Below are 17,558 nucleotides of genomic sequence, written 5' to 3' on the forward strand. Positions count from 1 at the left end.
GAGGAGACCCAAGGGACCGGTAATGCAGCTTTTTGGTGCCTGCGGTTGCAGGGGGGAGATTCCGTCGACCCACGGGAGATTTCTTCGGAGCTTCTGGTGCAGAGAGGAGGCAGACTACCCCCACAGCATGCACAAGCAGGAAAACAGTCGAGAAGGCGGCAGGATCAGCGTTACAGAGTTGCAGTAGTCGTCTTTGCTACTATGTTGCAGGTTTGCAGGCTTCCAGCGCGGTCAGCAGTCGATTCCTTGGCAGAAGGTGAAGAGAGAGATGCAGAGGAACTCGGATGAGCTCTTGCATTCGTTATCTAAAGTTTTCCCCAGAGACAGAGACCCTAAATAGCCAGAAACAGGGTTTGGCTACCTAGGAGAGAGGATAGGCTACTAACACCTGAAGGAGCCTATCAGAAGGAGTCTCTGACGTCACCTGGTGGTACTGGCCACTCAGAGCAGTCCAGTGTGCCAGCAGCACCTCTGTTTCCAAGATGGCAGAGGTCTGGAGCACACTGGAGGAGCTCTGGACACCTCCCAGGGGAGGTGCAGGTCAGGGGAGTGGTCACTCCCCTTTCCTTTGTCCAGTTTCGCGCCAGAGCAGGGGCTAAGGGGTCCCTGAACCTGTGTAGACTGGCTTATGCAGAATTGGGCACTTCTGTGCCCAAGAAAGCATTTCCAGAGGCTGGGGGAGGCTACTCCTCCCCTGCCTTCACACCATTTTCCAAAGGGAGAGGGTGTAACACCCTCTCTCAGAGGAAGTCCTTTGTTCTGCCATCCTGGGCCAGGCCTGGCTGGACCCCAGGAGGGCAGATGCCTGTCTGAGGGGTTGGCAGCAGCAGCAGCTGCAGTGAAACCCCAGGAAGGGCAGTTTGGCAGTACCAGGGTCTGTGCTACAGACCACTGGGATCATGGGATTGTGCCAACTATGCCAGGATGGCATAGAGGGGGCAATTCCATGATCATAGACATGTTACATGGCCATATTCGGAGTTACCATTGTGAAGCTACATATAGGTAGTGACCTATATGTAGTGCACGCGTGTAATGGTGTCCCCGCACTCACAAAGTTCAGGGAATTGGCTCTGAACAATGTGGGGGCACCTTGGCTATTGCCAGGGTGCCCTCACACTAAGTAACTTTGCACCTAACCTTTACCAGGTAAAGGTTAGACATATAGGTGACTTATAAGTTACTTAAGTGCAGTGTAAAATGGCTGTGAAATAACGTGGACGTTATTTCACTCAGGCTGCAGTGGCAGGCCTGTGTAAGAATTGTCAGAGCTCCCTATGGGTGGCAAAAGAAATGCTGCAGCCCATAGGGATCTCCTGGAACCCCAATACCCTGGGTACCTCAGTACCATATACTAGGGAATTATAAGGGTGTTCCAGTAAGCCAATGTAAATTGGTAAAAATGGTCACTAGCCTGTTAGTGACAATTTGGAAAGAAATGAGAGAGCATAACCACTGAGGTTCTGATTAGCAGAGCCTCAGTGAGACAGTTAGTCACTACACAGGTAACACATTCAGGCACACTTATGAGCACTGGGGCCCTGGGTTACCAGGGTCCCAGTGACACATACAACTAAAACAATAGAGTGGGGTCACGCAGAGTGGAGTGGCATAGAGTAGAGTGGAATAGAATAGAGTAGAGTGGACTGATATAGAGTAGCATAGAGTGGCATATAATAGAGTGGAATGGAATGACATAGAGGAGCTTAGAGTACAGTGGTTTTGAGTGGAGTGGAGTAGAGTAGAGTGGCATAGAGCAGAGTGGCATAGATTGGCATTGTGTGGAGTGGAGTAGAATGGTGTAGAGTAGAGTGGCATGGAGTAGAGAGCATGGAGAAGAGTGGAGTGAGGTAGAATGATGTAGAGTAGAATGCCATTGAGCAGAGTGACATAGAATGGAACTGCATAGACTGGCATCAGCTAGAGTGGCATAGAATAGAGTATTGTGGAGTAGAGTGGTGTGGAGTATAGTGGCATACAGTTGAGTGGAATGGTGTACAGTGGAGTGATGTACAGTGGTGTGGCATAGAGGGTGTAAAGCATAGTGGCATGGAGTGGCATAGAGTAGAGTGGAGTGCCATAGAGTTGAGTGTCATAGAGTAGTGTGGTGTAGATTTGAAGATCATAGAGTTGAATGGTATACAGTGTGTGTAGAGGTGCAGTGGCATAGACTGGAGCAGCATACAGTGCCATTATGTGAAGTAGAGTGGCAAAGATTAGAGTGGCATGGACTAGAGGGGCATGGAGTAGAGTGGAGTGGGGTATAGTGTTGTAGATTAGAGTGGCATTCAGTGGAGTGGAATAGAGTTCATAGAGTGCAATAATGTGGAGTAGAGTAGCATAAAGTAGAGTTGCCTAGACTAGAGTGGCATAAAATAAAGTGGCAGGGAGTAGAGTGGCATAGAGTAGAGTGATGCAGCAAACATCACTATTCTATGCCACTCTACTCTGTGCTGCTCCACTCTACCACTCTCTATGCCATTCCAAGCTATGCCACTCCACGGTACAAAATTACAAAATATGCCATGCCACACTACTACAGGCCATCCTGATCCACCCCATTATAATCTTTGCCACTGTACTCCACTGCACTCTATGCCCCTCCATGCAACTCTACTCAATACCACTGTACTCCACTCCACCCAACTATATGCCACTCTGCATTATGCCACTTTACTCCATGCCAATACACGCTACTCCATATCATTCCACTATATGCCACTATATGCCGTTCAACTTTATGCCACTTGACTATACACCACCCCACTGTACACCACATCATGCTACTCTATGCCATTCCACTCCCTGCTACTCTACTTTATGCCACTCTTGTCTACATCACTCTACTCTACATCACTCGACTACATGCAATGCAACTATATGCACTCTATTCCACTCCACTGTATACTACTCTACACCACTCTACTCTATGACACTTTACTCTTTGACACTATACCCCACTCCACTCTACTCCATGCCACTCTACTTCATGCCGCTCTAAACTACGCCACTCTACACCACAGAAAGCCACCCTACACCATTCCCCACTATGGTACTTTACTCTACACCACTCTACATCACTAAACTCTACAGTACTCAAATCTACACCACTCTAATCATGACACTCAACTGTACACCACCTTACTCTATTACACTCCACTCCACACAATTACATGCTAAGAACTCTATGCCACTCCACTCCACTCTACACTATTCTACTCTACTCCTCCTTTCTCATTGCCAGTCTGCTCCATTCTACTCTATACTACTTTACTCTGCACTGCTCTACACCACCCCAATGTACTCCACTTCAATCCACTTTACTCCAAACCACTCTAACCAGTCCACACCAATTTATGCCATTCTAATCTATGCCACTCTGCTGTACTCTACACCACTCTACTCCATGTCCCTCTACACCACTCAACTCTACACCACTTAATCCTACATCATTCACTGTGACACTCCACTCTAAGTCACTTCATTCTACTTTATGCCACTCCATGCCACTCTACTATTTGCCACTCTACACCATTCCACTCTACTCCATGGCACTCCACTCCTCTTTGCTCTATGCCACTCTACACCACTCTGCTCTATGCCATTCTACTCTACGCCTCTCCAATCCAACCTGTGCCACTCACCTCTACACCACTCTACCCCATTCCACTCTATGCCACTGTATTTCACTCCACTCCCCTCTACACCACTCCACCCAACTCTATGCCATTTTACTCCATGCCACTCTACTCCACTCTAGTCTACTAGAGTCTACTGTGATCTACACCACTCTATTCCAAACAATGCAACTCCATACCACTCTATGCCACTCCACTGTACACCACTCTATTCTATGCTAATCAATGCCACTCCACCCTACACCACTCTACTCTATGCCCCTCTATGCCATTCTATCCATCTCCATTCCATGCCTCTCTATTCCACGCCACTCTACTCTACATCACTTTACTCCACTCCACATAATGCCAGTCTATGCCACTCCACTCTATGCAACTCTACTCCGCTCTATGCCACTGTACTCTATGTCTCTCTACGTCACTATATGCTATTTTACTGTAAAATACTCTACACACTCCACTCTACTCTACACTGCTCTACTTTTCACCACTTTTTACCACTCCACTATACTCCATGCCACCCTACTCCACTCCAGCTCTATGCTACTCTACTCTATTCCACTCTATTTTATGCCACTCCACTCTACCCCTCTCTATGCTATTCAAATCTATGGCACTCCACTGTACACCACTTCATATTATGCCACTTCACTCTACCCCATGCCACTCTGCTCCAGTCCACTATACTCTATGGCACTCTACTCCACTCCACTCTGTGTCACTCTTCACTACTCTTATGTACGTCACCATATACCACTCTACTTGTCTCCATGCAACTCTACTCCATGCCAATCTACTGTACTCCACTCCACTCTGTGCCACTCTGCACTATGCCACGCTGCTCCATGCCACCACATGCTACTCCATGTCCCTCCACTATACACTACTATATGCCATTCTACTCTAGCCACTCCACAGAATGCAACTCCATAGAATGCATAGAGGTGGAGAGGAGTAGAAGGGAGTGACAGAGTGGCTAAAAGTCGAACAACATAGAGTGGAGTGGTGTACAGTAGCATAGAGTAGATTGGCATATAATGAAGTTGAATTAAGTGGTGTAGAGAGGCACAGAATAGAATGGCAAAGAGTAGAGTAGAGTGCCATAGAGTGGAGTGGCAAAGAGTGGGATTGTGTGGAGTGGAGTAGAGTGGCATAGAGTAGAGTAGAGTGGTCTGGTGTAGAGAGGCATAGAGTAGAGTGGGGTAGAATGGCATAGAGCAGAATGACATAGAGTGAAGTGGAATAGATTAGCATACAATAGAGTGGTGTACAGTGGAGTGACATGGAGCGGCATTGTTAGGAGTACAGTGGTGTAGGTAAGTGTAGACTAGAGTGACATGGAGTTGAGTGGCATGGAGTAAAGTGGCCTAGAGTAGAGTAGAGTGGTGTAGATAGCAGGGGAGTGAAATACAATGGTGTGGTATAGAGTGGAATGGGATAGAATGGTGTAGAGGGGAGTGGCACAGATTGGAGTGGAGTTGCATAATGGAGGATGGCATAGAGCAGAGTGGTGTAGAGTGCATAGAGTGAAGTGAAGTAGATTGCTGCAGACTAGAGTGGAGTGGCATAGAGTATCAAAGAGTAGAGGGGCATGGAGTTGCATACAGTAGAATGGAGTGGTATAGAATGGAGTGTTGTAGAGTAGAGTGGAGAAGGATGGAGTGGTGTAGAGTTGAGTGATATAGAGAGGAGTGGCAGAGAATGGCGTACAGTAGAGCAGACTGGTGTAGATTGAAATGGCATAGAGTGGCATAAATTGGACTGGAGTGGTTAGAGTGGTGTGACGTGCAGTACAGTGGAGTGGTGTAGAGTGGTGCAGAGTAAAGTGGCATAGAGTAGAATGGCACAGTGTGGCATAGAGGAAAGTGGCATTGAGTAGAGTGGTGTAGAGTACCTTAGCATGGAATTGTGTGGAATGTAGTTGCACATAGAGTGGAGTGGTGTACAGTAGAGTGGTGTACAGTAGAGTGAAGTGGTGTAGAGTTAAGTGGCATAGATTAGAGTGATGTAGAGTAATGTGTAGTGGAGTGGCATGGGTGGCATAAAGGGGAGTGGCATAGAGTAGAGTGGTATAGAGTGAAATAGAGTAGAGTGGTGTAGAGTGGCATAGAGTGGATTGACATTACAGTTGAGTGGCATAGAGTGGATTGGTGTAGAGTGGCATATCATTGCGTGGAGTGGGTAAAAGTGGAGTAGCATAGAGCAAGGTGGCATAGAGTAGAGTGGTGTAAAGTTGAGTTGCCTAGATGTGTGCAGAGGAGAGTGGCAAATAGTGGCGTGGCATAGAGTATATGGAGTGGCACTGTGTGGAGTAAAGTGGCATAGAGTGGAGTGACATAGAGTAGGGTGGCATAGACTCGAGTGGCACAGAGTGGAATGGAATGGAAGAGAATGACATGGAGTAGAGAAGCATAGAGTAGAGTGGAATGCCAGACAGTGGGGTTGCATAGAGTGGAATGGCATATAGTGGCATATAGTGGAGTGTCATAGACTAGAGTGGAGTGGCGTGGAGTAGAGTGGCAAAGAGCAGATTGATGTAGAGTGGCATAGAGTGAAGTGGGGTTGAGTGGCATTGAGTACAGTGGAGTGGTGTAGAGTGGCAAATAGTAGAGTGGCGTGAATTCAGTGTAGAGTGCATAGAGTGGCATTGTGTGGAGTATAGTGGCGTAGAGTAGAGTGCCATAGATTTGAGTGGCATAGACTAGAGTGGCATACAGTAGAATGGCGTGGAAGAGAATGGCATGGAGTAGAGTACAGTTGAGCAGAGTGGAGTTCCATACAGTGGAGTGGCATAGAGTGGAATGGCAAATAGTGGCATAGAGTGGAGTGGCATAGACTGAAGTGCAGTGGCATAGAGTAGAGTGGCATAGAATAGAGTGGCATCAAATGGAGTGGAGTGGTGTAGAGTGGTGTAGAGTAGAGTGCTGTGGAGTAGAGTCACATGGAGAAGAGTGGCATGAAGTAGAGTATCATAGAGTAAAGTGGAGTGGCATAGAGTGGAGTGGCATACAGTGGAATGGGGTAGGTTGGAGTGGCAAACTGTAGAGTGGCATAGAGCCTAGAAAAGAGGAGCATAAAGCTAGAGTGGCATGGAATTCAGTTGATTAGAGTAGAGTAGAGTGACATAGAGTGGCATGGAGTGGCAATTTGTGGAGTGGTATGTAGCACATAATAGACTAGAGTGGCCTAGAATGGCATGAAGTAGAGTGGCATGGATGAGAGTGGCATTAAGCAGAGTGGAGTGATGTAGAGTGGAGTGAAGTACAGTGAAGTGGTGTAGAGTGGAATGAGGCAGAATGGCAGAGAGTGGAGTAGAGTAGAGTGACATAGAGTGGAGTAGGATAGAGTAGCATAGTGTGGAGTAGAGTGGCTTAGAGTACAGTGACGTAGAGTGGCATACAATGGAGTGGTGTAGAGATTCATGGAGTGGCATTTTGTGGATTAGAGTGGTACAGCATAGAGTGTACTAAAGTGTTGTAGAATGGCAATAGAGTATCATTAATTAGAGTGGCATGGAGTAGGGTGGAGTGGTGTAGGGTGGAGTGGAGTGAAGTACAGTGAAGTGGTGTAGAGTGGAATTGGGTAGAGTAGTGTAGAGGGGAGTGCCACATTGTAGAGTTGAATGCTGTAGAGTGGCATAGAGCAGAGTGTCATAAGTTGGCATACAGCGAAGTGGCATGAAGTGGCATAGAGTAGAGTACATTGGAGAGGTGTAGAGTTGAGTGTCATAGAGTAGAGTAGTGTAGGATCGAGTACCATACAGTAGAGTGATGTAGAGTGGACTGACATAGAGTGGAGTGGAGTAGAGCAAAATGGCAGAGAGTAGAATGGCAAAGAGTAGCATAAACTGGGGTGGAGTGGTGTGGAGTAAATTGGAGTGGTACGGAGACCAATGTAGTGGTGTAGAGTGGTGCTGAGTAAAGTAGCATAGAGTAGAATGGCACAGAGTGGCATAGAGGAAAGTGTCATAAAGTAGAGTGGTGTAGAGTGGAGTGGCAGAGTGTACCTTAGCGTGACAATGTGTAGAGTGGAGTGACATAGAGTAGAATAGAGTGCCATTCAGTCGAGTGGTGCAGAAAAGAGTGGAGTGATGTAGAGTTAAGTGGCATAGAGTAGAATTGAGTTTAGTGGAATGGTGTGTAGTGGTGTAGGGTGGATTGGCATTGAACAGAGTGGCATACAGTAGGGTGGAGTAGAGTGGTGTAGAGTGGCATAGACCAGAGTAGTGTAGAGTGGCATAGAGTTCAGTGGAAAGTTCCAAAGTGGGGTAGCATAGAGTGGAATGGTGTAGAGTGGCATATCATTGAGTGGAGTGTTATAAAGTGGAGTAGCATAGAGCAGGCTGGCAGAGAGCATGATAGTTGTGGGTGCAAGTAAGTAAAGCATCAATAGAGACAGCAGATAGTGTGAAAGCAGCTTTAATGAGAAGTGGTATGATTGTGGTAAAAAGTTGTAAAGAACATTTCATGTCCAGGAATGATACTGAAATGCTAATAAAATAAAAGAAATTGGTGGTTATTATGACATTTGCTGTAATAACCGCCTACCGCCACGGTGACGGGCGTCAAAATACTGCCACAGTGGTTCCACCGGTCCGCCATATTATGAACACTGCCGGACTTCCTCCACAAGAAGGGTGGAAATCCAGCAGTGTTCATGGTGGTGGACGGTGGTAAGATGGTGCTGCTACCACCAGCATTGCCACGGCAGTAGAACGCCACCAGCCGTATTATAACATACGGCCTGGCGGTGTTCTGCTGGCAGTAGCAGCGCCCCTTCCCGTTCCCTGCTGAAAGACCTCCTCAGTCAAGGTAAGTCGGGCTTCCGACATAGGAGGGGGTGCGGGGTGTTGTGTGTGTGTCTGAGTGTGTGCATGAATTTGTGAGTGAGTGTGTGAATGCATCTCTGTGTGTTGTGTTTGCGTGGGAGTGAATGCGTGTAAGAATGGTGAAGTGAGTGCGTGTCTGTATGTCAGTGTGATCGTTGTAAGAATGTGTGCAAGCATGTTTGGATGTATGCGAGTATGAATGCGTATATCCCAGTGTGTATGAATGCGTGTATGCCAGTGTGATTGATTGGGTGTATGCGTGGAGCGTATCTGCAGGTGTGTGCGTGTATGGGGAGTGAGGGTGTGTGTCTGAGGATCGGAGGCGGTGGGGTTGGGGGTGTGTGTCTGTGAGGATCGGAGGGGGTGGGAGGTGTGTGTGTGAGAATCGGAGGGGTCGGGGGTGTTGTGAGAATCGGAGAGGGTGGAGGGGTGTTTGCATTGGGTGTGGGGGAGGTGTCAGGTGAGTGTTGGGGGCCGCTTACTGTTAACAGGGAAGGAATTCCCTGTCACCGGTAGGGCCTACCGCCATGGTTTTCCATGGTGGTAGACAGGCTTATAATGTCGCCAGCGGTACTATGCCAGCTGCTGGGCTGGAGATACACATCTGCGGCCAGGCAGCTCATACCGCCATGGCGGTATGGTGGTCATTACAACAATGGTGGTAAAAACTGTCTACCGTCTACCGCCGCGGTGAGGCCCGCAAAAATACCATCACTGTGGCTACCATCCATCCGCCAGGTTAAGAGCACAGCCGGACTTCTGCCACAAGATAGGCAGAAATCCAGAAGTATTCATAGTGGCGGACGATGTAAGCTGGCACTGCCATGCCAGTTGAACGCTCCCAGCTGTATCATGACCTGTGAGACGGCCTGGCAGTGTTCTGCTGGCGGGCGCTGCTGGCGGGCACTGCTGGCGGTAGCAGCGCCTCTTCTCGTTCCCTGACGGAAGAGCTCCTCGACAAAGGTAAGTCGGGCTTCCAACATGGGAGAGTGGGTGGGGTGTTGTGTGTGTCTCTTTGTGTGCATGAATGTGTGAGTGTGTGTGTGAATGCGTCTGTGTGTGTTGTGTTGTTTGCATGGTTGTATGCATGTGAGTGAATGCGTGTAAAAATGGTAAAGTGAGTACATGTCTCCATGTCAGTGTGATTGTGTGTAAGAATGTTTGCGAGCATGACTGGGAGTATGCATGTATGAATGCGTGTATGCAAGTGTGTGTATGAATGCGTGTATGCCAGTGTGAGTGATTGGTGGTGGGGGACGTCTGGTGAGAGTTAGGGGTGGGGGTGCCACCTACTGGTGACAGGGAAGGAATTCCCTGTCACCTGTAGGGCCTTCCGCCATGGTTTTCGTGGCGTTGCTAACACCATGAAAACCATGGTGGTAGGCAGGCTCATAATGCTGCCAGTCGTACTATGCCAGTCGCCGGGTTGGAGATTTACATCTCTGCCCGACAGCTGATACCGCCATGGCGGTGTGAGTGGAGAAGTCTCGGCTTGGTTGCAGCCAACCTGCCATTCCCATAATGTGGCGGTATGTACCGCCAGCCTGTTGGTGGTATTGCCGCCACATTTCCACTCACTGCTGGGGTCATAATGACCCCCTATGAGTGGAGAAGTGGCAGGTTGGCTGCAGCCACCACATTAACACTCACCGCCAGGTTCATAATGACCACCATAGTGTGCTGCAATAAGACAAGGAAGAACACATGAACTAGTTCATGATCCAGGAAGGAGATAACACAAGAAGGAAGAGAAGCATATGGGAGCTAAGCAATCAAAAGATTGCAAATGAAAGTGACAATGAAAATAACTAATGGAATGCCATGGGTGGGGTTTAGGCCCACTGAATTATAAAAAATATGCTTCGCAGCACAATGACTACTCTGTGAAGTCGAGACTTAAAAAGGCAAAAGAAAGCGTCAGACATTGAAGAAGTGCTATTTTAAAGGCAGAGATAAGGTGCAATGTAAATCTGTGCAAATAAGATTAGGGCATAGAGAATTTGAGTAGTGTGAATATTGGTATTAGAAATCTTATGGGTCATTGTATAATGATGCATTCATCCTTGTGCCACTAACAAGAGATAAAGTGTATGCAACACAAACCAAAACAGCTAGTGGAGAGTTTATCTGCATCAGCCTCATCTCAGTTCAGCTCGTATCCGAGGAGTAGGGCCATGATTAAACAACACTTGACACAACACAATGCAGCAAGATAACTTGCTGCCCTGCGTCAAATGGAGAGAACAGAAATGTGCCATATGTACTAAGACATGACAAATTTCTGCTCTCTCTCTGCTCTGTCGCACTGAGTGCTGCCTAAATTCAACAGAGGCATCCTTGTGCCATGGTGCATTGGTGCCTGTGTGAAAAGCAGGATTGTTTTTGTGCAGGAAACAAGACCTTCCTGCACAAGAACAACTCTCAGCGCAAAGTAAGAGAAAATAACGAGGGGAAATAAACATATTTTTCCTCATTACTCCTCTATTGGGATAGATTAGCATTTTGAAGCGTTCCCAGGTTTAGTACCCTTAGTAAATATGGGAGTCTGCCAAAATCCCTGGCTGGAGGCATGGGAACACCCACACTCCACCCATGGAATGCCTTCCCAGAGCAGAGTAGAGCAAGGCAGTAATTTACGCTGCCTTGAGTAAATCTGGATTTACTGAACCACTCAGAACCACGCAAGGTAGCTTTGCATAGCTTAGTTAATATCATTTAAGCCCTTCCATTGCCTTGTATGGCACAATGGCAATGCAAGGGCTAGTAAATCTGAGCCTAGAGGTGCATCCTTAAAGGAACCAATAGAAGATGTGTCAAACAAAATCCCTGTCTGTACCAGGTCAGCAGCCATTTGCAGGGGGCTTGTGGAGATACCGTTGTACATTAATACCGCTATTCTTCATTCATTGTGTTCTGCCATTAATGCGTTATTCAAATGGTGAGATGATTTCTGGTGATGAGATGACTTAAAGGGTCAGCCTGGGTGTTGCCCACAAGTTGACCAAAAGACTATGCCACTACCTCTCTGCATTCCTTTCCATCCACTTCTCTTTCCCCACTCCATCTTCCCTCCTTTTATTTCCTCTATCCCATTCTTCCCTCTTATTTCCACCATCTTTGTGCATGTTTTACCTGTGAATAAAATGTAGATACTGAGAAAGATTCATTCTGTGGCTTAACTGCATTCATCACAATTCATCTATTATCCCAGTTCAATAGTTGCCATTCTGGGACACTTACCTGAACCATTAGGGATAAGAGTTAATAAATCCTCCAAAATAAAGGGCGACAAAGAAATGGATGGTTTGATACTGAATGTCTATTTTGAAACAAAAGCTAATGAGGTTAAGGCATTCTCAAAAGCCAGTAAAAGGACAGGGTTTATTGTGATCTGTTAAAATAGTTGAAAGCAAGAATTAAGCAAAATAAGGCAATATTTCATAAGGAAAAACTTGGAGGAAATGGTGTCCATAATTTTGGCAAAACATGTTAAAAAAAGTTGGAGGCTTGTAAGATTAAGTATTAAAGGTGCTATTAAAATTTAAGGTTGTATGGTGCCCAAGGAGTTACAGGTAGAGTTTATAACCACTCTTTATAAGGGAAAGGTTGATGTTGCTCCACAGGTTATTAGCCATATGGGAAATTTGGTTTTAGTTCTCTTTTCCTTTTCATCATTAAAAGACATATGCAAAAAATCAGGCACACTCGAGCAGCAGAACCCGATGATCTGCTAACAATAATAACCAAATCCAATAGTAATTGGTGGGCCAAATTATTTTCAGAGGCATACAAAGCATTTACAATAACAGGTGTTTACCCTTGAATTGGAAAGGGACTATTATTAAAATTTATATAAAAAGAGTGACTCAGAGGTTCCCAAAAATTATGGAACTGTTCATAGTAGAGATGTGGCTAAGAGTTACTTGAAAATACTTTTCCATAGTCTTAAAATATTGATTGAAGAGGGGAATTTGATTCCAGTGGAAAGGGTGGTTTTATAGAAGGGAATTCCACAATAGATCATTGTTTTAGCCTTTGAGCAATTGCTCGTAAATCAATGAATGAGGGGGGGAGGGTTGATCTACATTTCTTTTGTTGATTTTCGGACTGCAGTTGACCTGGTAAATTGCAAAACCTTGCGGTCAAAATTAAAAACCATGAAAATTCCAGGAGGTATTTTGAGAATCTTAAGAGAGCACCACAGAAACAACTGGGCCAGAATAATAGTGGATAAAGTGGGGAGCCTCCCAAGGGAAATAAATATGGAGAATGGTTTACAGTAGGGGTTTGTGTTGGCCCCAACACTTTTTGCCTTATGTCTTTCTGATTCACCTAAAATCGTACAGTCTACATATTCATTTTTATCCAAGATGGGGGGGGGGCGTCACACTCCATACCTTCTCTATGCAAATGATTTAATAATATTGAACGGAACTCACATTGGCCTCAAAAGGATTTTTTAAAACCTTTATTTGTCAGTTTTTAAAAAACAGACAGCAAAAATCACAGCAATCAGCAGCAACTGACCAGGGTAATATACATAGACAAGGAGTATGGTAGAATATATAAGTTAGTGGTAAACTGTGATATGAGCAAACTTATGATATCCAGGAAAAAGCAAGTAGGGTGTGAATGGTTCACAGGAATTCCCCAGTTGAGAAAAGAACAGAATATAAGGACCTAGAGATGATTTTTAATAAATCTCTTTCCTGGATCTTGCACGCAGATATGCTTAGATCTAAAGCACTCATAACTTTTTTAGGTTAAAACAAATTAAAAGTGTCTATGGTGTCCCCTCTCTCCATACAGGTTTTGCTGCAGACAGTTCAATGGTCACCCCACAATTTGTTTATGGAGTGGAAGTCCTGGTTTTGAGTCGGTATCAAGAGTGGGCCAAGATGGAAGGCCAGTATCTAAAGAATTTCCTTTCTCTTCCGAAATGCACTTTGGTTCAAGCTATGAGTATGTAAACTGGTCTGAAACCATGGCCAGTGATAGCTCTTGTTCACTGCATGAGATTTTGTGACAAATAAAATCTGTTGGACCAACAAAAAGTAGCGTCCTTTTGCAGTGACAAAATAAATAAAATGTGATCTTATATGGGCTAAAGAGGTTAGGAAGTCATTGCAAGGCATGGCAAAACTCTTCAAATAAACAGGTAGCATTTTATATTTCCCACTGCTCTTTCAAAGAATGAACTAATGAAGCAAGGCAAGTGGAATGGTAGAGAAACAGATCTGGTGTACTTAAGACAAACCCATTCAGCAATAGATCTTTGTGGTTCCTGGGAATCCAATACCTCTTTCCAGTATTTGTTTGTTTGCCTAAACCTGCAACGCATAATGCAATTTTAAAGTTTGAAACTGGTTTTCATCCATTGTAATCTCATCTGACTGGGGTAGGATCCTATAAGAATTCAGAGATGTTATGTAGTTGTGGGCTAAATATGGAAACACAATACATATGGTATTGGGCTGATTCTATTGCTTACATGTGAATCGTACATTTTTAAAACCCATTTTGTAAAAGTTTAATATAAGGGTGAGATCAACAAACAGGCAGCGACAGCTCTTGTTTCATATGCAATATATGGATATAGTATGTACTTGGGATATATTTTTGTTGGTTTTAAATGACTTTGTGCCTTAATCAAGTGTTTTATAATTATTTAATTGATCATATATTTAAACATTTTGATTTTTTAATGTCGTTGTAATATTGTGTTTTGATGAATTGTTAATACCTGATTTAAGAGACATTGTCCTAAATGAACTTCGTTACACAATAAAAAATGTTAAACATTTATATAGACCATTTTTCATATATGCAATTGTAATGTATATGCTGAAAAGCAAGCATACATGTTTACATGCATGTCAAAACTAGCAGTGACAGTTCAACAGTTCTACAGGTTGCTGTGAATATTCAAAAGCTGTGTTCCTTTTTGTGGTACTGTCAATGAATCCTTATTGATGTTCTATTCTATCCTTCCACAGTGTTATCTCTATTTTGGAACTTCTGATATCATAAATGTAAAAGTCAGTTTGTTTCATCTCATTCATGTAATGACATAGAGCCATTGTCAGGACTGATTTTAAGTTCATTAGAAATGTGTGGATTGTAGGTTTATGAACTGTATAAATAGGACAACACTGCCTTTCACTTAGTGGAGGTATTTACTGGAAATGTGAGGAACATAACTTTAGCTAACCTAGACCTTAAGCGAATTAAAGTTCAAGGATGTACAAAAATGTACCTCAAAGGCAAAGATGTTAAAAAACAGCAACATAGTAAATTTAGAAACCTTTCTTTTATAAATACCCAGAACATCTAGGTGGTCATTACAACCCTGGCGGATGGTGTTCAAGCGGCGGTAAGACCGCCAACAGGCCGGCGGTAAAAAAAATGGAATTACGACCGTGGTGGAAACCGCCAACAAAGACAGCCACTTTAACACTCCGACCGCCACGGCGGTAAAGACAAACAGCTTGGCGGTCACCGCCAACAGACAGGCGGAAGTCAAAGTACCGCCCACAGTATCACAACCTACCAATCCGCCACCTTTTCCGGGGTGGATTCTCCGTGGACAAAAACACGGCGGAAACAGGACTTCGAAGGGAAAACGCTCACCTCTACACACCCCGCGAGGAATCCGGACGCCATTGAACCAGAGCTGCACATTTTTCCAGCCCTCATTTTCTTGCTCCTCTACCAGGAGCACGAACGCCGGTGGCGAAGACACAGGGGAGGCAAAAAACAGGGACACGCACGCGCAACACCCCCACCCTCACCCACTACAACACACTAATACAGCATGATACATTACAGTTACACCCCCCAAATCCCCCGGAAGAATGCAAAGACAAAAGCAAATGAGTGCAACCATTGTAATATATTAAAATCAAGTACGCAAAAATATATATATATACACCATAAACAAAATATACACCAAGCTTAGTGGTCCAGGTAGTGCTCCATTGAAGTCTGTGGAACACTGGGCCCACACGGTATGGGCGAGGCCCACACAAGATCCCCGACCATGACGGAGAGGGGCATCAAAGAGCAAGAAAACAGGCACCTCAGGGGGAGGGAAAGGGGGGGCACCTCAGCCGGTTAAGTGCACGACGCCAAATCCACGAGGGGGCCACATGCCCACTGTTCCATCCTGGGGAGTGCAAAGTCACAGTGTCTCAAGTCTCTACAGTGGGTGGGATGCCCACTGTTCCATCCTGGGGAGTGCAAAACCACAGTCTCTCAAGTCTCTACAGTGGGTGGGTTGCCCACTGTTCCATCCTGGGGAGTGCAAAGCCACAGTCTCTCAAGTCTCTACAGTGGGTGGGTTGCCCACTGTTCCACCCTGGGGAGTGCAAAGCCACAGTCTCTCAAGTCTCTACAGTGGGTGGGTTGCCCACTGCTGCATCCTGGGGAGTGCAAAGCCACAGTCTCTCAAGTCTCTACAGTGGGTGGGTTGCCCACTGCTGCATCCTGGGGAGTGCAAAGCCATAGTCTCTCAAGTGGATAACAGTTTCCACTGGTTCTGGAGGGGGCGTTGTGCCCAGAGTGCTTCATCCTGCTAAGAACAGAGGTAGTGGATGTATCTCTCCACTGGTTCTGGAGGGGGCTTGGTGCCCAGAGTTCTTCATCCTGCTAAGGACAGAGGTAGTGGATGTATCTCTCCACTGGTTCTGGAGGGGGCCTTGTGTCCAGAGTGCTACATCCTGCTAAGGACAGAGGTAGTGGATTTATCTCTCCACTGGTTCTGGAGGGGGCCTTGTGCCCAGAGTGCTACATCCTGCTTGTGACTGACTCAGTAGCGTCAGTGCCCTTGGCGCTCATGGGCCAGCGGTGCTTGAGGCGGCAGTGCCCTGTTCAGCGGTGCTTGAGGCGGCGGTGCCCTGTTCAGCGGTGCTTGAGGCGCCGGTGCCCTGTTCAGCGGTGCTTGAGGCGACGGGCTCCTTTGCAGTGACTCAGCTGCTGGCAGTCCTCTTTGTCCCAGTGGGGCTTGTGCTGGTGGTCCTCTCTGTCCCAGCGGGCCTTGTGCTGGCGGTCCTTTCTGTCCCAGCGGGGCTAGTGCTGGCGGTCCTCTCTGTCCCAGCGGGGCTTGTGCTGGCGGTCCTCTCTGTCCCAGCGGGGCTTGTGCTGGCGGTGGCCTCCTGGGCAGCGGGGATGATGATGGCGGTGGCCTCCTGGGCAGTAGGAATGATGGCGGTGGCCTCCTGGGCAGCGGGGATGATGGCGGTGGCCTCATGGGCAGTGGGGATGATGATGGCGTGGCCTCCTGGGCAGCGGGGATGATGGCGGTCTCCTCCGCTGTGCTGCTCTTCCCAGACTTTCATGGTTTCTTGTGGCCCTTCCCCACCTTGGAAGGTGTCGCAGTTGACTCCACACTCCTACCGGGACTCCTGGGAGCGGCTTTGATGGCTGGAGTCTTCCCCCTCCCCGCCGGGCACTGGCCAACTTCTGATGCTTGACAGGTGGGGGACTGTCCATGCTGTGGCTCCGTGCCACACTGGCTGCCCTGGTGGCTGGTGCACTCCAGATTCCGGTGACTACAGGCACCACTGGTCCCGGAGATGCTGTGGCTCAGGTGCTAGGTTGGGACCTGGAGAGTCGGGACCAAGGAGACGGACGGGGTGGGGGAGGTGTGGGAAAGAGGTCAAGGTTGGACAGGAAAGGTTTTTGGGAGACACTGGGACGGGTAGCAGGAGGGGGTTTGGGAGTGGAGGAAGAGGTTGTGGTTGTAGGAGGTGTTCGTTTAGTGACTTCGGGTGAAGGTGCATGCGCTGGAGGCTGTCGTGAGGTGGATGGCTGTTGGGTGGGTGTGTGCCTGCATTTGTGTATCTTGGGAGGTGGCGTCACAGACACACTGGGACAAGACACAGGGGACGTGTGAATGGTAGTGGGGGTGGTGACTGCACTTGAGTGGGGTGTGGTGGTGGGTGTGCCGGTGATGGCAGTAGTGGCTGTAGATGTAGTGCATGCAGGTGTGAGTGTAGACGAGACTGGGAGGGAAGAGGGAGATGAGGAGGAAGGGGACACAGTGGAGGCAGTGGATGTTGGTGTGTCTGCATGTGTGTGATGCTTGCGTGAGT

The sequence above is a fragment of the Pleurodeles waltl genome, chromosome 8 (assembly GCF_031143425.1).
Source record: "Pleurodeles waltl isolate 20211129_DDA chromosome 8, aPleWal1.hap1.20221129, whole genome shotgun sequence".
Lineage (NCBI taxonomy): Eukaryota > Metazoa > Chordata > Amphibia > Caudata > Salamandridae > Pleurodeles > Pleurodeles waltl.